The sequence below is a fragment of the Glycine max genome, chromosome 14 (genome assembly GCF_000004515.6).
Source record: "Glycine max cultivar Williams 82 chromosome 14, Glycine_max_v4.0, whole genome shotgun sequence".
Classification (NCBI taxonomy): Eukaryota; Viridiplantae; Streptophyta; class Magnoliopsida; order Fabales; family Fabaceae; genus Glycine; species Glycine max.
In genome coordinates, this window is record NC_038250.2 from 32003731 (window position 1) to 32015109 (window position 11379).

The window sequence follows — 11379 nt, forward strand, 5'->3', positions numbered from 1 at the left end:
ATTTTTGGGATTTTGGACAGCTTGAGAAGGCAGCTTGTCAGAATTCAGGGACTGTTGTTGATTTAATTGTGTAGCCAATTGTCCCATCTGATTAGTTAAGCTCTGAATGGAGGCTCTGGTCTCTTGTTGAAACTGCATGTTCTGCATAGTCATTTGCCTCACAAGTTCTTCGAGGGAAGGTTGCGGAGGAGCGTCAACTGTTTGTTGTTTCTGGGGCTGTTGTTGTTGTTGGATTGGTGGAGGAATGTATGGTCTGCTTGGGCCAGCAACATTTTGGAAGGAAGGAGCAGGCTGCTGTTGTTGTTGTTGAGGGCTAGACCATCTGAGATTAGGGTGATTCCTCCATCCAGGGTTGTATCTGTTGCTGGAGAGGTCATAATTTTTTTGCTATGGTTGATTTTGCTGCTGAGGTTGAGGAGGTCTATTGTAAATGTTTGCAGCATAAGCTTCAGGCTGCTCAATTGCTCCAGGTTGCTGCATGGAAGGGCAGAGGTCTGTATAGTGGTCAGCAGATGAGCATAAACCACAGACTCTTGCGACTGGTACAGATTTCTTATTCAAGGCCAGCTGGGTTACCAAGTTAACCAATGCATCTAGTTTGCCTTCAAGCTTCTTAGTTTCATATGATGCAGATGAGTTTGTAGCTACCTCATGAACTCCTCTAATGACTATGGCATCATTTATGGTGCTAAACTGCTGGGAGTTGGAAGCCATCTTCTCAATCAAGTTTCTGGCTTCAACAGGAGTCATGTCTCCAAGGGCTCCACCACTGGCAGCATCTATCATACTTCTCTCCATATTACTGAGTCCTTCATAAAAATATTGGAGAAGAAGCTGCTCCGAAATCTGATGGTGAGGGCAACTGGCACATAGTTTTTTAAATCTCTCTCAATATTCATATAGGCTATCTCCACTGAGTTGTCTAATACCTGAGATATCCTTCCTGATGGTCGTGGTCCTAGAAGCAGGGAAATTTTTTTCTAAGAATACTATCTTAAGGTCATCCCAGCTCATGATGGACCTTAGAGCAAGGTAATACAGCCAGTCCTTTGCCACTCCCTCTAAAGAATGAGGAAAAGCCTTCAGAAATATGTGATCCTCTTGGACATCTGGGGTTTCATGGTGGAGCAGACAATATGAAATTCTTTCAGATGTTTGTGCGGCTCTTCACCTGCAAGGCCATGAAACTTTGGAAGCAAATGGATCAGTCCAGTTTTAAGAACATATGGGACATCCTTATCAGGGTATTGGATGCACAAGCTTTCGTAGGTGAAATCAGGTGCAGCCATTTCCCTTAGAGTCCTCTCATAGGGTGGAGGTTGTGCTATGTTCTCAGAATGTTCAAAATTAGAATGCTCAAAATTGTAATGCTCAAAATTAGGATGTTTAAAATCACCAATTACAGAATGCACAGATTCACCAGTAATGGAATGCTCACGATGATCAAAAGGTATAAAATGATGCCTAACTAATCTATGAAATGTCCTATCTATCTCAGGATCAAAGGGTTGTAAGTCAGATGGATTGCCTCTAGTCATACACTACATTCAGCATGCACAACTAGTTGCCTTGTCATGTAAATGACGGTGTAGGTTTGAACTATAGCTACCCTCAAATGATATCCAAATGACTTGAAATTTTGTGAGCAACCTTATAAAATGATGAGAAGATAGCACATAAAATTTCAAACAAAAATTCTAAGTCTAACTATGGAAGCTAAAAATGGAAGGTTGAGAAAAATAAGTGAATAAAACTTGAAAAATAAAAAACTTTTGACAGAATCACTTTTTTTGGACGATGGAGACCTCAGCCGGCCTACGGCGTAGGAAATTTTTTTCTACCACAAATACATATATAATAATTGCGATTCTGATAACCGGAGCAAAAGTTATGGCCGTTTGAAGTTTTGACAAAAACAAAATTTGTTACTTTTTAGGAACTTCCAAATCTGACCAAACTAAAGGCTCTAGCTATTTTTCCCGCAAAATATAGATTAAAAGAAGTTACCACAAAAAAATTCAGCCAAAAATAACAACCCTAGCTACTAAAACAAAAAAATCCCAAATAATTCAGCATGGGTGGTCGCTAAAATCCGTCGCTACATGATTTCTACTACTACTCTGTTTTGCCGCAAGCAAAAGTGGTTGCTAAGTCCGTCGCAAAATACTATTCACAGCAAAACATCCAAAACGGAAACAGAGGAAGCGCTTAATAGGAAAACTAAAACAGAACATACACTAAACAAAATAACAAGACACTAAACAACACTAACACAAGCACTAACACAACACTAACAATTAAACATAAAACACGAAATAATTAAACACTAACACGACACTAGCTATTATGAACCTTTGGACACTGCTCCCCGGCAACGGCGCCAAATTTGATCGAGGCCGTACCCGAATCAAATAAACATGAAAATGCAGTAACTAGGAAGTGATCCTAGGTCGTTTCCCAACGAGAAATGATAAACCAAATGTTCATAATATACTTGCAGTAACAGTAACGATTGGGGGGGTTCGTTTGTTTTGTGATTTAAAGAACAGAACAAGTAAACTGGAATACGAAACTAATAATATTAAAAATGGGTTGTTTCCTCTGATTCAGAAGCCATTCTCTTGTCCTGGGTTATGGAGAATTCGTCCCTAACAGTTAACCACTTAATCCAACCCTATTTCAATTTACTAAGCGAAAATTAACTTAGGGTTGTCAATACGTGATTAGGCAACACATACACCAGTTAGCCCTTCGTCCATTAAGCATGAACGCAAGTTAGGCTCAGAGGCAATTAATCGAACACGAAGCGTGCACAGATTAATGTTAACGAATTTGGGTTAACTGGTGAAGGGAAAACTGCCAGGAAGCCACATTATAAACGAAACCTCAAAGAGAGTTGAGCTTCGTCCTCAAAAGGAAACAACACCAGAATATTTAGCCTTCCATAGATTCAAACAGAAAACGTAAATGAAACTAAAAGCAGAAACATAAACGAAGCAGAAACGTAAATGAAGGCAGAAGAAGAAACAAGAACGAAATTGTAATTAGAAGCAGAAAATGGAAAATTGCATTACGTGAATAGTAGCATTAGAACCAAAAAAACATAAAAGCCATAAACCCTATGCTCTGAATAATAGTCTAACAGAATAGCCTCCCACAAATCCCAAGGCTGCTATTTAAAAAGAGTCACTCAAAGTCACTGGGCCCTATTACAATATTCTGGTCGAAAACGAAATAAACACTGAACCACATAAAATAAAATTGCAATCTCCTAATTAGAAATTAACTAAGGTAAGCACTGCTTTATTTGCCCTCTTCAAGTCCACAACCAAAATCCAGATTAAGCCCAATGTTTCATTAATTCCCGAAATTAGATTAAAAACATCAAATTAGCTAAATGAGCCCAAATAATAAAACTGCCTAATTAATTTGAAAATTAAGACTAATCAGTAATTAAAATGGTGCAAAAAGGGTTTAAGAAATAGAAGAAAATGATGGCACATCAGAAATTCAAATTTCCCTCCAATTTTGTATGACACTTAGGCTATAAATAGAGGTCATGTGTATGCATTTTTTTAACTTTGATCATTTGAGAATTACACTTTAAAGTTCAGACCTCATTTGAGGCACAAAATTTTGTGCTCCTTCTCTCCTTCTCCCTCCCCTCATCTTCTCCTCCTTCAAGCTCTTATCCATGGCTTCCTATGGTGGTGAGCTTGTGCTTGACTCATCTTCTCCTTGAAGTGGCTTCTCCAATCATCTTTCTTCCTTCTCTGTTCTGCTGCCATGATCTTCAAGAAGCAAAGGACTCCATTAATGAAGAAGATCCAAGGCCTACAAGCTCCACATGGAGCTACATCACTAGGTCCCTATATGGAATAAGCTCAACCTTGTCCCTCACTTCCATATTAAGTCCACTAAAGAACCTAGCAATACTTGTTATTTCCTCCTCCATAAGTCCAGCTCTCAAAAGGAGTAGCTCCATTTGTTGCCTATACTCTTCAACACTCATACTCCCTTGTCTAAGCCTTTGGAGCATGTCTGTAAGCTCCCTTTCATAGTAGGAGGAAATGTGCCTCTTCCTAAGGGCACTTTTCAAGTCATTCCAATACTCTACCGGAGGATCCCGATGAATCCTTCGTTCCCTAACTAGGGAAGTTCTCCAATAAAGGGCATACCCTTGGTAGCTAAGGGTAGCCAAAGGAACCTTCCTTTCCTCACTAGTATGATGGCAAACAAAGAGTTGCTCAACCTTCATTTCCCAATCTAAATAAGCCTCTGCATTGTCCTTCCCATGGAAGTATGGGAGGTTAATGTAAGCCTCTTAAGGCTTTCTTTCCTTTTCTCTCCTATGGGAGTGAGGTCTAGGATGTGACCTATGCCTTCCTACATAATAGTCACTAAGTTTTTCAATTAGGCTCTTGCCGGAGTCTATAGGAGGCATGTTTTTCTTTTCTTAACTCTTTCAGTATTTTCCTTCTTTCTTCTTCCCTTATTTGTTCCCTCTCATCTTGATTTATTTCTACCCCCTTTTTTCCTTTCTTTCTAGTTTTTCTTTCCATAACTTGAGGGAACTCAACTCATCTAAGATTCTAGATAGAAGGTCCTTATGACTAGTACCCTCACCATTAGCATTAGATGAATGATGATTGTCATAACCTACCCTACAACGGGAGTGCGGGCGAAGAGCCAAAGAAGCATCTTCCAAAAAGAAAAACACGTGGGAGTCGCCACCAACGTTTATTTGAGGAAAACGTTAGAAAAACCAAAATGAGGTCTATGAATTTTCAAAAGAAGGGTTCGAGAGTTGTTTACCCATAAGGAAGGTATTAGCACCCTGCGCGCCTATCACAAGGCACGACAGCCTTTAATCGAGTGTGCAAAAACGTGACTTCAATATTATTTATTTTACCTTTTTATGTTTCTTTATTTTTTGGGGTCGACAAGGGAGTTGCCCTTGCTCCTACGTATCCTAAGGTACGATGAGGAATTCAGACCTATGCAGTTCTTTAAGTCTGAATGTTTGTGTGTTAAATTGATTTTTATGTTTTTGAAAGATTCATTTTAATTGCGAACAAAAAGTCGTTTAAGGCGTTGGACCTTGAAACGATCTTTTAAATTTGAAAAGCGGAGAGAGCCATTAAGGCATTAGACCTTGATATGATCTCAAGTGATATTTGATAAAAAGAAATTAGTTATGAGTTGGTTTTATCTTGGTTTTATTTATTAACTTTCAATCTCTTTAAAGACAACTTTACAACACTAGTGATCGGTTAAGATTGAACTTTACAAAGGAAAATGAGATTACCGATGATAGATGAAGAAGATGGATGTGCACATAATAACAAGGGGGACCCCTAAGGGTACATAGATCACATTCAATCCTCAAAAATAAAAACTAACTGACAGTCACACAAAGAACCCAAAACAAGAAAACAACATAGGGAATGATCACAGTCGCAATTCGATATCGCCTCAGCTTCGTTTCCTCTTCTTTCTCTCTTCTCTCAATTATCTCCACTTTTGACCCTTGGAACCTTTTAAAACACCCCTAGGATGCCTATTTATAGGCAAAGGGTCACTTTGGGGAAGTTGCAGCTTGCCTAGGTGAGCTGGAGCTCACCCCGACGAGCTAAGCCTTAGTGCTAAAGCAATGAGCTCGCCGAGGCGAGCTGGTTTCTTCACCATGAAGCTATTTGGTGGCCCAGGTGAGCCAAAGGCTAGCCTGGGTCAGCTAGGGTCTAGGAAAACCAAGGAAAAAGGCTATTTCCCACCCCCCCCCCTTTTTTGGTATTTTTTGCATTCTTGATCAAAATACTGAATGATCATCTGTTTCACACTGTAACTGGCGTTCAACACCGTAAGTCAACTAGCAAGGATCAAAAGATTAATGAATGATATTCCCTGGATGAAATTAGGGCATGACGGTTCCCCCTGTTTACTTATCTTTTATTGGAATTAAAAGGAAAGCAAAGATAAGGACACTACTTTCGTTCGAGTGACCTTGCTATTCGACCGGGCAACTGGCGAAAACTAAGGAAGTGAAACTAAAAAAACAAAAGACATTGAAGTCTTACAAAATGTAAAATGGAGGAAATTGAAGCCCTATAGAGCAGAAGACATTTGAAGTTTTTTTTTCAAAGCATAGAAACAGAGGATGTTGAGTCCTAAGAAACACAAAGACAAGGACATTGAGTCCTATAAAAGACAGAAGACATTGAAGTCTTATAAAGTTTAAAAGACAGAAGACATTGAAGTCTTGTAAAATGTAAAAGATATAAGACATTGAAGTCTTTGAAATGTAAATGAAGACATTGCAGTCTTTTGAAAGCGTAAATGACTGAAGACATTGAAGTCTTTGAAATGTAAATGAAGACATTGTACTCTTTTGAAAGCGTAAATGAACGAAGACATTGATGTCTTTGAAATGTAGACATTGTAGTCTTTTGAAAGCATAAATGAACGAAGACATTGAAGTCTTTGAAATGTAAATGAAGATATTGTAGTCTTTTGAAAGCGTAAATGACTGAAGACATTGAAGTCTTTGGAATGTAAATGAAGACATTTTAGTTTTTTGAAAGCATAAATGAACGAAGATATTGAAGTCTTTGAAATGTAAATGAAGACATTATAGTCTTTTGAAAGCGTAAATGACTGAAGACATTGAAGTCTTTGAAATGTAAATGAAGTCATTGTAGTCTTTTGAAAGCATAAATGAACGAAAACATTGAAGTCTTTGAAATGTAAATGAACACATTGTAGTCTTTTGAAAGTGTAAATGACTGAAGACATTGAAGTCTTTGAAATGTAAATGAAGACATTGTAGTCTTTTGAAAGCGTAAATGAACGAAAACATTGAAGTCTTGTAAATGTAAATGAAGACATTGTAGTCTTTTGAAAGCGTAAATGACTGAAGACATAGAAGTCTTTGAAATGTAAATGAAGACATTGTTGTCTTTTGAAAGCGTAAATGACTGAAGACATTGAAGTCTTTGAAATGTAAATAAAGACAGTGTAGTCTCATGAAAGCATAAAGACAGAGGACTTTGAGTCCTATGAAAGATAAAGGCGAGGACTTTGAGTCCTATGAAATTATAAAGCAAAGGATGTTGAGTCCTATGAAACAAGCCAATAGGCACTAGCACCAAAGCACTCAACCTTATGAGAAAGCAAGAGAATGACTCTTTGAGAGGGCCTCTCATCCTAAACTTAAAAGATAGGACAATAGAGTTGGGAAATTAGTATATGAAGAGAAATATACACACTTATAGCCTAATATGAACATGATTTTTGAGATGCAGATGCATGCAACCTTCATCTTTAAATGTTAGTAATGCAAAAGGTTTAGAATCATGAAAATTGTGTAATGCTCATGACATTCTTTCCTATTTTTGTGACCAAGTGAAACTTTCCTATTTAAGATCGTAGAGTGATGCCAAGGGTCTGTCAATCCTGCTGAAACTTGATGACATGGGCTGATCCCGAAAGAATTTATACAACAAAGGCCACCCTTGGATTCAAAAGTAATCCTAAGGAGTCTGCATGAGTGACTAACATCAAATGTACCATACTATCACAATTGTCTTTTGGCATTTTCCATGAGCTCCTGGTCAAATGAGTTTTCTTCTTAAATGTGCACGTGCGAAACCTCGAGGATTCTCCTTTATATATATATATATATATATATATATATATATATATATATATATCAACAATCACAAGTGTGTGCGGGTTTCATTTCAGAATCCCAAATTAAAAGCAAAATTAGTCATTCCTTGATCCACATGGGCTTTATTGGGCTTGTAACATGGTCAGGGGTAAGAGGGCTATGAAAGAAAGGATTAGAGAAGCTCAAAGAGTGTTTGAGGTTTATATTGAGTAAGAACCTTGAGAGTCTTGCTTGTACTTTTGTTCCTTTCCACTCTTGGGTCGGGCTCTACTTCTTTTGTCTTACACATTAATCCTTATTTCACTTTTGTGCCTTCCTTATAAAATCGGGAGATCTTTTGTCTCTCTTTTTCTTCACTCACCTTTGGCGGATTTTACTTTCTTTTTCCTTTCATTGTTTCCCAACTTCATGCATGTGTTGTTTGCATTGCTCTTCCCGCCAGTTTAGCGGTGGTTCCTACTCAGGGTTCCTATTTTGTTTTTGTTGTTTTTTTTTTGTTGTTTTTAGAAAACAAATATGCTTTGGCTCAGAGGGGGTAGCAAGGGATAAATTAGTGTTTGGGATGTTGAAACACGACCATGTGTCATTTCAAATCTTGACTAGATACTTTTATGATTTTGGGACAAAACCTTTGATAAACACGCTCCTTATACTTTCCTTTTTTATTTTTTTATTACCCTAATTTTTGCCTAGGCTGCCCTTTCGGGTTTTCAACTTACCGGGTAAGAACTTCTAATCTGCCCCTAGGTTTTCTTGAGGCTCATGCACGGTGCCTCTCATTGCCCCAGTGTAGGACTCTGAGGTATCTATTGTTGTCTTTTATCATGACCTTGTAGCAAGAAAAAATGAAAGAAACTGTGCAAGTTCTCAAAAATGAATTTTCAAGGACGAGAAATATTTAAAGGATTTTCAATTGACAGATTAAGTCGAATGACTCTTGTTCTTGACAACTCACTTTTCTCTCAAAAATAAAACTTTTAAGAATGAGGTCACATGCATGTTTGTACTTCTTATTTTGATTTGAAACACAGTCATGCAAACATTTTTTTTACTTTACTCGTCGTTTACGGCGCCCCCACCAAATGTGTAGAACGAGCAATTTCTGATTGAACAGACTTGGAGATAAACTCAGGAGCACAAGTCACTTGAGCAAACAAACCAACGACATACATCCACATTCTAGTGAATGTTAAATAAATACGCAAAGATGTAACTGTGAGAATGAGAGTCAACAGACATCAAATTTATCCATTTTATTAGCATTGTGACTATTGTTTACAGTAATGGCATAAACTTGAAAATCCTAATGAGTCATTGGAGACATCTAACAACACCTTCAAATTTCCCCATGCATAGTGTCGCTTGACAATTTCAGAATTCACAAGCAATTATCCTCCTCAAATTTTAGCCAACCTGCATCAATTAGACTTTGCACCTTATGTTTCAGGGTCATACAATGCTCAATGGAATGCCCCGAAACTCCTCCATGATAAGCACATGTTGCATTCGAGTTGTATCCTCGGGAAAATGGAGGTTGAGGAATCTTTGTTGGGATTATGGCTACCATTGCATTATTGAGTAGATATGGGAGTAAGTTAGCATACAACACCGGAATTGGGGTGAATTCTATAGGCTTCTTTTCTGGAAAATTCCTTCCCTGGTTGGTGTTTTGGTTCGTGTTAAGGGTGGTGTTTGGTATCGGATGTGCAGCAAGCGGGTTTTGTGGTTGATTAAGGGGTGGCCTTTGTGGATAATTGGGTGTTCTTGGCTGATAGGGTGGTGGGTAATGAGAAGGGCTGATATTGACTGAGTATTGATATTGTTGAGCTGGTAGGAAATTTGGCCATGGAGGAACGATAGTCATAGTATGGGTTCCTCCCTCCTTCTTATTCTCTCAATTTGCCCCTAGCTTCCTATTCATCAAAGCAGGATAATCAAATTTTCCTCTTCTCGGACCCACATTGATCCTTTTGTCGGAAAAAACTAAATCGGCAAAGCTTGAAGGCATGTAACCCACCATCTTCTCATAGTAGAACAACGGTAACGTGTCCACTATCAATGTTATCATCTCCCTCTTCATCATTGGGGTGCTACTTGAGCTACCAAATCCCTCCACCTTTGGGCGTATTCTTTGAAAGATTCATGCTCCCTCTTACACATGTTCTATAGCTACATTCTATCCAGAGCCATATCAAAATTGTACTGATACTGCCTAATAAAGGCAACCATTAGGTCTTTCCAGGAATGGACTTGGGAAAACTGCAGATTGGTGTACCAGGTGACAGCTGCCCCAATAAGACTTTCCTGGAAGAAATGCATCAACAATTTTTCATTTTTTGCGTATGCCCCCATTTACCTGCAGTACATCTTCAAATGATTATTGGGGCAAGTAGTCCCCTTGTACTTATCGAAGTCTGGCACCTTGAACTTCAGAGGAATGACCACGTCGAGCACTAGGCACAACTCTGCCATGTCAACAAAGGCATAATTTCTGCCTCCTTCAATGACCCTCAACCTTTCTTCTATATGACCAAAATTTTCTCGTTCTACCATGGCAAGAGGCAGCCTTTCCACCACAAAATGTAAGGGTTGTGGTTGTGGGGTATGCCACCAAACACCTGCTCCTCAGTGGCATATCTGAGGCAAGGCTAGGAGTCGGCTAAAGTATGGTCTCGGGGTACTTCATGTGTCTCCCCCATGGGTTGAGGGACCTATGCCTGACCAGATTAGGGTTGTTGGCTCTCAATGAGTATGGGAGTGGAGTTATCGACATTCTCATCGGGAGCGTGTGCAACATTTGGTGGTGTATAGTTGGAAAGCAAGCCATATGATGGGAAGGAATGCTTGCTCTGGCCCTGCACAAAATGGGGGCCACCCACATGTCCCATCGCTTCGCCTCCCTAACCTACCATATCTGAGGCTGGGCGAATTACTTGGTTGTGGCCAGATGGGTGAGTCAGATCCACCTCAGTGGCGGTACTTGTGGCAACGACTATAGCCGTGTTGACCTCCATCATTTTTCTCATACTCATCATGGCATCCATCATTGTGGTCATTTGCTCTTTCATGGCCTCCATGTCAGCCTTCATCTGCTTTTGCACCTCCGCTATTTCACTCTTCACTCTAGCTTTGGCACGCATTCGGTAAGGGCACCGTAAAGCGTGTTTTTTACCTTATGATTACAATGATTATGGCTTTGATTTCAAGGAAAGAATGCAATGAGCAATGCAACCAAATGTGAAAAGAAAAAAAATCATGGATGTATGTAAATGATATATTTATGAAGTATTGCAAATTTAAAATAGGACATTCAGTAGAACATAGGGTTGAATCAATTTAGATTTTCATTAAAACAACATGGTTCATCACATCTTGTCAGAGTCAAAGTGAAACTGGAAATAAAACATGGACATCAATAGTCCTTAATTTTGTAAATTGTTTAGCTCAATCATGTGTTGGCAGTAGACAAAGAAGCTATGTAACTCGATCCATCTTCTACCTCAACTTTTGCAAGCTGGTTACTTCCATACTTGACCTTGAGTTGATAAAAACCTTTTCTTAAAAGCACGTGCTTGGTTTGACCCTATAATCCAAGGAATAGAAATTTTGATTGTCAATATTTTGACAACATATCATAGAGATGAATGATTAGGGCATACTTATGCTATGCATGACAAATGTAATTATGAGATCGACATGAGACGCCCGAA

The 11379-nt window shown here is 38.8% G+C and overlaps 1 non-coding gene across 1 annotated transcript; it reads left to right on the top strand.

Annotated features, from left to right (window-relative positions):
* Positions 1–844: 844 nt before the first annotated feature.
* LOC112999473 (small nucleolar RNA R71) lies at positions 845–951 on the top strand. Its single transcript, XR_003264660.1, has one exon. It is a non-coding gene; the product is annotated as a small nucleolar RNA R71 (small nucleolar RNA).
* The last annotated feature ends 10428 nt before the right edge of the window (positions 952–11379 follow it).